Source organism: Microcebus murinus, chromosome 1 (assembly GCF_040939455.1).
Source record: "Microcebus murinus isolate Inina chromosome 1, M.murinus_Inina_mat1.0, whole genome shotgun sequence".
In the NCBI taxonomy this organism is placed as follows: Eukaryota; Metazoa; Chordata; class Mammalia; order Primates; family Cheirogaleidae; genus Microcebus; species Microcebus murinus.
In genome coordinates, this window is record NC_134104.1 from 89,577,802 (window position 1) to 89,588,016 (window position 10,215).

Here is a 10,215-nt window from a genome sequence, read left to right on the forward strand (position 1 = left end):
CTCTCAGTACCTTTTGATATCAGTTGGTAATGACACTACCTCCAGAGAAATCAGTACACCACAAAAATGACAGCCACATTATGAAAGTTCAGTTGGTACAGTTACATCAAGCCATTTACATATACAGCTGTGTGTGTGCACACACACACTATACACATAGAGATATATACTGTGAATACATGCACACAGAATATAAACAGAAAAGAAAATATACCCATAGAGATGGTACACAAACACATTACTATCACACCCCTGCAACTTCACACTGTTTTCCAAGAGTTCTGGAATGAATGACAAATACTTTATGGCAGCACATGGTATGTAACTTTCCCTATAATTTATTCACATATGAATTTAAATCTTTCCATTACTTTTATCTAATTTTTTCAGTATTCCTAATATGTACTTCACATGTGATGTTTAGCTTTATATTCCATCACTTAATGAAAATCTGACCCCATTTTTTGATAAGTGATCCAACTAAATTCAACATTAAATACCTCAGAAGAAAAAAATATAACATGCATAGAGCAGCAACTGGTATATATAATTATTAGATACTAGAAACAAATTCAGATGAATAAAAAACAATTGTTACGTGCTTTCACTCTATCCCTTTTATAATCTGGTTTCATACAGTCCAAGGAACTAAAGAATTTTAGCGCCTAACGTATTTCCAACATGAGTACTAACTCATCTGACTTAGACCATTTCTCCTTAGTGGAAATCAAAGTTTTTCCTCAAGTACTAAAGATGACAAAAGCAAATAAAATGTTTAAAAATTAGAAAATGCGACATCCAATTGTACATCTACTCCCTGATTTCTAGATGACTAATCGTGATTCAAGATAGATTACCTTTGTGTGCTTACATGGTCTGTGAATATTAATAAACTACCTGATTCATCTAAATATTAAATTGCTTTTTTCCCTCCAGAGATCTACTACTTTTAAACATTTTCCTCTTAAATTCAAGTCAGTTAATAAAATAAGGAAATTCTTTAATCTCCAAAAAATGGCCTAGGGGAATCTCCCTTTACACTGCAATAGAAGGATAAGAAAAAAATAACTGTATATATACATATACATATGTGTATATATATATGTATACATATATATATATATATGTATATGTATATATATACCTGCCTTGAGTGGATCAAGGGAGAGCAAACAGAGGCAAATGGAGATTGTGTGGGATAAATCTTCAATTTTTTTTGCATTTTTTCATTGTCATAAAATAGACATAAAAATGTACATTTTAACCATTTATGCATACAATTTAGAGGTATTACATACATTCATGTTGTACAACCATCAGCACTATTCATTTCCACAACTTTTTCATCATCCCAAACAGAAACTACTCTGTACTCACTAAGCACTATCTCCCCATTCTCCCTTCCCCAAGCCCTGGTAATCTCTACTCTACTTTGTCTCTACAAATTTACCTATTCTAGGTACCTCATACAAGTGGAAATATACAATACTTATCCTTTTGTGTCCAGCTTATATCACTTAAGCACAATGTTTTCAAGGTTCATCCATGTTGTATCATGTATTGGAATTTCATTCTTTTTTATGGTTGAAAAATAGTACATTGTACATATATACCATATTTATCCATTCATCTGTTGATGGACACTTGGGTTGTTTCCAACTTTTGGCTTTTGCTACTAATGCTGCTATAAACACTGGTATACAAGTATCTGTTTGAGTCCCCGCTTTTGGGGAGTATATATGTAGAAATGGGATTTCTGTGCCATATGATAATTCTGTGTTTAAATTTCTGATGAACTGCAAAACTTTTCTACTGCAGCTATACTACTTTATATTCCCAACAGCAATACACAAAGGTTCTAATTCAATATATTTTTAAGTATTCTGATTTACCAACTCAGAATAATATTTACCTTTATTACTCTTAATTAGAATTATTTTTCCTGATAAGAAAAACCATTATTTAAAAAACCAGAAACAGCATTAGTCTAAAGACTATTATTTTCCCCTTAATTGATTTAAATAATAGAAGATACAGAATGAGTTTTTAAAAAGCTTTAAAATATAAGAGAAAATGGAGCATAGTATCCTGAAAATATGTTAAGTATCCGCTAAGTACAACTTATACTATAAAAACTGGTCAAATCTGACCCCTAAATAGTCACATAGTAGAAAACCTCATATCTGTGTAACTAGATAGAAAATGTAAAACATCCTGAGTTTTTTAATTTTACTCTTATTACTAGGAAATTCGCACAGTACCTGGAACTAAGCTGCCCAAGAGAGTCTTGCTTTAGCTAAAGTAGAGGGGGATGTGTTATTAGCTTATCTAAATACTAATCTCAGGATTTCCCACAACTCTGCCCAAAGGCAGAGGCAGGAAGAGATGGGCAGCTAAAAGCAATAATGATGTTCTTAAGCCCTTAACACCTGCTCTCACCAATCTGCTATCAAATGCTTACAGGTGACAAAAGCAATTAAAAAGTAGCAAAATGAATGTCAACAGAAAAACTGCAAAACAAAAGCATAGTTGGCATCTACTACTGGTGGTGTGGAATGGAATAGAGTGAGGGGTAGATACTGTACTTATTGTTGTAATCTATATTGAAAGCCAATAATAATATCTCTAACTGTTGCTAGTAAACTGTTCCTAGTTCATGTGATGGCACTTAGTAAATCAACATTTCACAGCAATCCACAAAAAGGACCAGCTTTACAGGGGGCTCCCCTAACTCTATGAAAAGCCCAGCAGCAGAACCAGCTTCAAGGCGCTCTGCATTTTTACAATGCTTTTAAGTAAACTGATTTTCCTAAGGTGCTTAAAAGTGGTTTGTTCTTTTAATTGGGTAAATATTCCTCTTATGATCTACTCAACTTCTGATATTTACAGTAAAACCTTTTCATACAGAATAGGAAGACAAACTTTATCCTAGCCTTGCCTGGATCATTCCAAATTCTTAATTAGTTACATCCAGAACAATGGAGCTATTTTTAATAGAGACCCCTCTTTCACAGGTTGCAGAGAATCTTTAGACACTTAAGAATAAAGTAAATCATTTTAAATCCTGGGATTTGGGAATCTTCAATTATTTATAAAATATTCTACATTTGTTCATGTATAAAGATCATTTTCTACACAAGTATTTCAACAGAAAGCTTTTCATAATTGTTAGTATTATATCAATCCAGTTTAGGTCAATTTTTCTGACTGGTTGCCTTTAGAAGAATCTTTATTACTTCTTCCAGGGTCAAGACAAGGAATTATCCCTAAATTCTAATTTAATTTAGAAGCCTTAAAGTCTAATATAAATTTAGTTTTTAAATACAGCCTAAAGGTTTCCAATTTTAATATTCCTCAAATTTCAGAAGGGAACAAAGAATTAAAGTTGCCACCACCATCCTGCCCTAGGAGTTTGGTGGTAGACACTGTTCTCCACACAATATTCCAAACATATGAGCAAAATACCCCTGTATGTGAATAGAAAAATGCCTTACCTTCGCCAAAAAAAAGTCGGCATGTAGTAGAATATTCTGTTAACAAAGAACCTAGTCCAGTTCTCAATAAATGCATTCTGAGTTAATAAACAAGTGAATGAAATAAAATTACATTTTAAGTTCAAATATAAACATTTAATGCAAGACATTTTAAACACTGATACTTACTAGAACCTCAAATTACCCTAACACCATCTCACTAAACTCTTCCCCCACCTCCAGTTATTTAAAACTGACAAGGAGTTTTAATGATATGAGAAAAACAAAACATATTAGGAGCCAATGCCTGAATCCACAGTGGGTATTGCCAAGGACATCAGAAATTCCAATCCAACACTTACAGAATATGCTAAACTTACATATCTCAAATGGGGACAAAAAACGGGAGAGATCTGAGGATTGGTCCATTTTCAAATTGAGAAACATCCCTACCTGTAGATGCCTGATCACTATAGTCTACCTTATCTGATTTATACTCTGTGCTTTTAAAAATATCCCAGACCCCAAGGCCCTACCCAACATACCTTCAGTCTCTATGGACTGAGCCTGGACATTAAACCTGCACCATAAACAACTCTCCTCCAGGAAAAGCCCATGATTAGGGAGTGGACTCATATTGGCTGTTCCTTGGAAAGTGCACAAGTACCTTGCTGGTAGTCTAGCAGTTGGGTAAAAAAAAAAAAAAAGTGCTCAAGTACCAACAAGTCATCCTCCCACGTGGGCTTATGCTTGACTTCTCTGTCTAGCCACAGTAAGTCAAGCATTCTCTGCCTCTTTAAAACACGTAATGCCATACTGTATATTTTGAGGCAAAAAATATATGTGCTTATGAATATTTTACTGTATTCAAAGACACTTAGTACTAAAAAACAAAGCTTCTCCTCAACCACCTAAGTGCATTCTCAACAGCTGTAAGAGTAACAATTAAGGTTTACGTGAAAATAATGTCTTATCACACAAAAATCTCACTAAATGGATTAACCTCATTAACGTGAAGAAAAGGCAATTGTGATTTCTAAAATGGAAACCCAGGTAGGTTACAAAGATTATCCTACACTGAAAATATGATTCTTTTCATTCTCGGTGTAATTGCTGAAAGCTCAAATAATAGGCTTACTAAAATAACATACAAGGACTAAAACCTTATGCCTCTATCATTTAGTATTGGAAGTTCCTCTAAGAGACTGCACTTTTTCCCCTTCATTTGAAGAATGACCCAGAATCAAGCCAGACTGGCCTGTCCACTTCAGCAATGCTAGGCTAGCTACAGACTAACTTCCTAAAAACATGGACATGGGACAACTTATGTATAGTATAATTTTTGAGAAGTCATGAAGAAACTATTCCATTAAAAGTAGGGAGAAAATAACAGCAATCTAAAGCTTAAAGCTTTTTTACTGGTCAGAAAGAGCAAAATACATTTCTCAAAGTGTCCAAGCACAATTTGGAGGTCTTTGAAAACATGCAACATAGCTATCACAGGACCAGCTCAGCTTTAAACTTTGGAATACAATGAACTATCAAGTTTGTATAAGGCTTTGCTAAACACTTTTCAATACATTGACTCATTAATCCCTTCTGACAACCGTTTGAAAAGGTATGGGTTATGTTTTCTCCCTATATTAAAATGAGGAGACCCAGACTAAGACTCAAAAGCTTATTATCAAGAACTCAGCTAGAAAGTAGTCACTCCTTGACAGACAAAATACTGATTTCAAACTGATGATCAGATGTAGCCCTCAATCTTTGCCCATCACTTCAACATCTTTATCTTTTAAGACTATAGTAAATTTCTCATTTGTGTTAAGTACTTTGATGTTCTACAAATCAAACCATATATCATGGGTTAAATCATGTTTCCTATATTTGTCACACTCACTAGGACACTATAATCCTATTTATAACGTGGTTCTTATCCTGATTCCTTGAAAATAGTACAATGCTCCCAACGGTCAGGAATAGGTACGAACAGGATGTTTCAGCTCTCTGTACAGTCTCATTAACTGATGCCTGAACTGTAGTTGAATTAACAATTTTCAAAAAGCTGGAGGCAATGCAATTCATATAACACTGAAATAACATTGAGCAACTTAAAACTGATTTACTGACATAGATCTTCAGGATCATATAACACTCTACAGTCAAGATTACGGACTGCAATTATTCCTGGATAGTACAACAACTACAGAAGATACAGCAGATTCAGATACATTTATAATGAACGTGGAAGTTGCCTCTTAAAAATCTAATAAAAAGAGATTACTTTATCATACTTTTCCTGACGGTAGCATGCCAAAAAAGAGGAATTGGGTTATTAGGTATTTGTGGGTAAAACCCAATCCAGATTAAAAAATTCTTACTTTAACATGAGTTGGTATTGTCATCGCTTCATACAAAATCAAAAAGTTGCTGAAATTCCTTTCAGCAAATGAAACTCTAAAATGCAATGAATTTAAATTAAATTCACTAATCAGAAAACTATTTGACCATTTGCCATCAAAATGATGTCTTGCTGTTTGTTTTAATCTTACTTATATTCTTCCCAATTTATGGATGAACCCAGAGTGTTTAATATTTAAATTTTATACTTCAATAGTAGAACAATGATTTTAATTGTCCAGATTAATTCTGCAGCTACATAAGGAAAAGTGAAGGATGGTTTACCCGACACTTATGAAGTCATTTGAAAACAACTGCCCAATGAACAGGTGAACATGGATATGAGGGGGTCGTATTTTTTTTCAACTCTCTATTAGTGACTTTTCATATTGCCTCCTATTTATACTCCTTTGTCATACTAAAATAACCAACAAGCTCTGACAACTTCTTCAGCAATTCCTATATGCAATTATTTCAACCAAACAAGAAAATGTCAATTACAGTTTTTCTAGTTTTAACTATGACATATTAAGCATTTTTCAAAAACCAAATAATGTGCTTATTTTATCCCACTTTGTGGGAAAGCAAAGTAGCTGTAGCTAACTTAGCCTTTAAGTTCCATTTAAGAGCTGAATGTAACTTCTGATAGTGTGGAAGAAAGAAAAGTGAATGGGGAGACCTAAAAAGCAGTATGACCCAGTTAAATGTGAATAGATTTAGGAGTCAGAAAACTCTACATTTTGCTCTCCAATATGGTAACCACTAGCTATAAGTGGCAATTAAATTTAAAATAATTAAAAGTAAATAAAACTTAAAATGTATTTCCTCAGTCCACTAGCCACATTTCAAACACTCGGTTATATGCTGTGTGGCTGCTATGTTGGACAGCACAGACAGAACCATTTCCATCACTGAAGAAAATTCTACTGGACAGCGCTGTTGGTAGCTATGTGGTCTTTTGTAAGTTACTTAATTTTTGTGAAATCTCAATGCCCTTGTTTGTAAAGTGTGCATAACCCTGCCTAAATTGAAAGACTTATTAGAATTTTAATCAGATAATGTATTAAAAGCACAGGAAATAATGCTTAGTACACATCAGATATCCAAGAATAGCTATTAATACAAACCTATACTGAACTTTGGTCTATAATGTTGACTCTCAACTTCCTTTTCCTGGGCCTCATTTTCCTAAACTGAAAAGTTTGGTTAGTTCTTCTGGGTAATTTCTAAGGATCCTATCAAATGCTACCATGTTAAATGAAATGTTGATCAAAAAGGACACAAACTCTACCGAGGCTCCTAGAGCTCCCCAACAGATCCCAAGCATTCTTCCAGAAACCCCAGAAGACTGGCTCTCCAATATAGCCCATAGTTTGATGTGAGCTATTTATAAAGTCTGTCTTAAAAGATTACCGGAATATCTTTCTGAAATTGTATATTCTGTAATTAGAAGCTACAACTCCCTATTCCATGAAGAGATCTTACAGTTTTAACATTTCTTTTAAATGAACACTATGTTTACAGATGAATTTTTTATCTTAAAACTATTTAAACCAAAACACCAAAAGCACATGTGAGTTTAAAAACAATTTTGTAATGATTTTTTTTTAACCAGCTATGCCTCATTCTTAGCCAGTCTATGGGTGCCCCTCTGGTATCTAAACAAAGTGAGAATTGTACCCTCATGGGTGAGGTCCCTTGCAAGGCCAGAAACATGCCCAGAGACTTTACCCTCATTAACAGCTGCTCCCAGGGAGCCAGGAAATTTACTGATCCAGTAAATTTCAGAGAGTCAACCTCCATCGAGGGGGAACCAAGGGCCTCCCCCCACAAAAGGCACAAAACCAGGGCTATGGGCTGCAATCCGCTCTGGGGCGTTGCCCAGGGCCTCAGGGTCACAGTTTTAACCTGGGGGTGGAGAATCAATCCAGCAGCAGAAATTATTACAGAGCGGAGCAATTTTGCCCAAGGCCTGAAGCCTCAAAAGAAAAAGTGTTATTCCAGAGCAGATTCCTTTTCTTCCGGGTCTGTCTGCTCCTTCTGACTCTTAGCCCACAACCAGCGTGCCTCCCCTTTCCCAATGCCCCACCTCTTGCCACATTTATAAAGAAAAATAAAAAGGAAAAAATAGCACATTCCCTCTCCCTTAGCTTTCCCTAGCAAGGCCTGGAAACTGGAGTAAATTCAAATCAAATTAGTTGCACATTAAAAAATAAACAGACAAGCAATCAGGGGTGCCCACCCAACAAAAGACTTCACTCGTTCCAAAATATGATTAAGCCTGGGAGGGAAGAGGGGGAGGGGACTATAAACCAGCAAGGATGGAGAGATAAACGTGTGGATGTTTGGCCCCAGCGTTGGCCCATTGCGACCAAATCCGAAATTTTGTTTAAAGAAAATGCTGAGCTGAGAAGAAAAGAAAATAAAAAGTTGTAACTTTCAAGGAAGTCTGCAAACTGCACTGTCTGGATAGAATGCCATTGCTTCCCTTCGTCTGGGATGGCAGGGTGGGAGCGGAGATTCGAAAGCTCCAACTCCAACCACGCACTCCTGGAAGCCTCCCCGCCAAGGGCGCCGCCGGCGGCCCACCCGGTCTCCCGGGACGGCGGGCCAGGGTCCTCGGGTTCCCACGGATTGCCGGGGCCCGGGCCTTTGGGAAAGTTCGCGGGCACTGCCCGAGGCCCCACTTTCCCCCCGAGTGACAGGCCCTTCCCACGCCGGCCGGCCCCAGCCTCGCCGCGGGCACCAGACGGCCCGCGCTGCCCCGGCCCGCCCGCCAGGACCCTCCGGGCCCCTTCCGGGCGCGGATTCCGCCCGCCCGCCCGCCCCACCGCCCCACCCCCGGCCCGGGCGCCCCTCGGGGTGACCGACTGACCGGAGCTCCACTGGCCCACACACCGGGTCGCCCGCTCCTTCCCGCCGCGCCCCGCTCCCCCGCCCGAGCTTCCAGCCGCTGGGCTCGCCAAGTCCGGCCGCGGCTGCCGGTTACCGCCCCCAGCCCGGGGGGAGCCCGGGGGGCAGGACGGGGAGGGAGGACGTGGCGCGCACGGAGGTGGCCAGCGGAGAGGCGGGGAGTGTCCCGGAGAGGCCCAGCCGGGGGCGGTGGGCCAGGCCGGCGCGGGACCCTCCCCGCGAGCATCCCCGAGTTCGAGGCCCCCGGCCCGCCCCCGGCGGCGCGGAGGGGTGGCCCCAACTTCCAGCCCCACTTTGCACGCCCGCCCTCCTCCCTCCACCATATGGAAATCTACAGCCTCAGAAAGTGACACGTCGAAGATTCCTCGGCCTCGCCGCCCGCCCTCCCCCTCCCGGGCAGCGTTCCTGCCGCGGAGATTCCGGGAGGGGGAGCGGATTCCTCGGACAAAATCCGCCGGGGAGGGGGAGGCCGAGAGACACTGCCCAGATTCTTTTTTTTCCAAAAGGCATCTACCCGTTTCTTTCCCTCCTCCAAACCCTGGCAAGCGGGGGTAAACAGGCGGGGGACCCGAGCCCAGCGAGGCAGGGGCCGCCCCCTCCGAGTCCCGCGTTCGCGGGGTGCCCAGGCGAGCGCAGGGCGCCCCAGCACTCTGGCGCCAAGTTTTCGCCGGGAAGCCGGAGCGCCCCCGGGACAGGAACGCACTTCGGCGGACTCGGCGTCAGGCCGGGGCTTTCCCGTGAACCGGCACCGGGCGGTCGGCGCGGGGTCCCGGTCCCCTCCAGCCCCCGGCTCCCGCACGCCGTACCTTCCTGGGCTGAAACGCGGGGCTCTGGGCGCGCCACACACCGGCTCGCCCACGCCTTCCCAGCGGCAGCCCGGTGGATCGATCCCCGCCGCCCCCTTCGCTGCTCCCGCCGCCGCCGCCGCTCCCGCCGCCGCTCTCCTCCTCCAGCCGCCGCCGCCGCCGCCGCTCAAATAACTACCAGGAGGGTTTGATGGGGGATTCCGCCATGTCAATGATGTCGAGACCACATGGGGTTTGGGGGCCCGCCCACTGCCGTAAACCGCCGAGTATACCCGCCGCCACAATCCGGGACTATCGGGAGCTGGGGGGGCCTCGCTTGCCCCCCAGCCCTGCCTAGCTAAGCAGAAACTGCTTTTGGTTCCGCCGGACTAGAGAAGTCTGAGGCTTAGGGGAACAAGCAACTCATCAATGGCGAGGGTTGCATGTTCCAGATCGCCAAAACACCAATATAAAGGCAGTGTTTACTCGATAATAATTAAAGCTAAGACTCTAACATTTCTTCATTTACACATATATTTCCCTTTTTTTGTTGTTGTTACTCCCCACAGCAACTTTGTGAGCTATTTTATCACTCCCTTCTATATTTCCCACAGCATTTCGTTAATGCAGCCAACATAGCATGA

General features: G+C 41.2%; 1 protein-coding gene across 2 annotated transcripts in view; it reads right to left on the minus strand.

The window, feature by feature from the left end:
* Nucleotides 1-9,806, minus strand: part of FNDC3B (fibronectin type III domain containing 3B) — a 329,131-nt gene extending 319,325 nt beyond the window's left edge. Inside the window, exon 1 of one of the 2 annotated variants that reach the window (XM_012736403.2) lies at nt 9,593-9,806. The gene's annotated coding sequence lies outside the window, so the exon portion shown is untranslated. Of the gene's footprint in view, nt 1-8,748; nt 8,855-9,592 lie in introns of those variants that run through there. The other variant, XM_012736402.3, reaches the window with a different exon arrangement.
* Between the last annotated feature and the right edge of the window lie 409 nt (nt 9,807-10,215).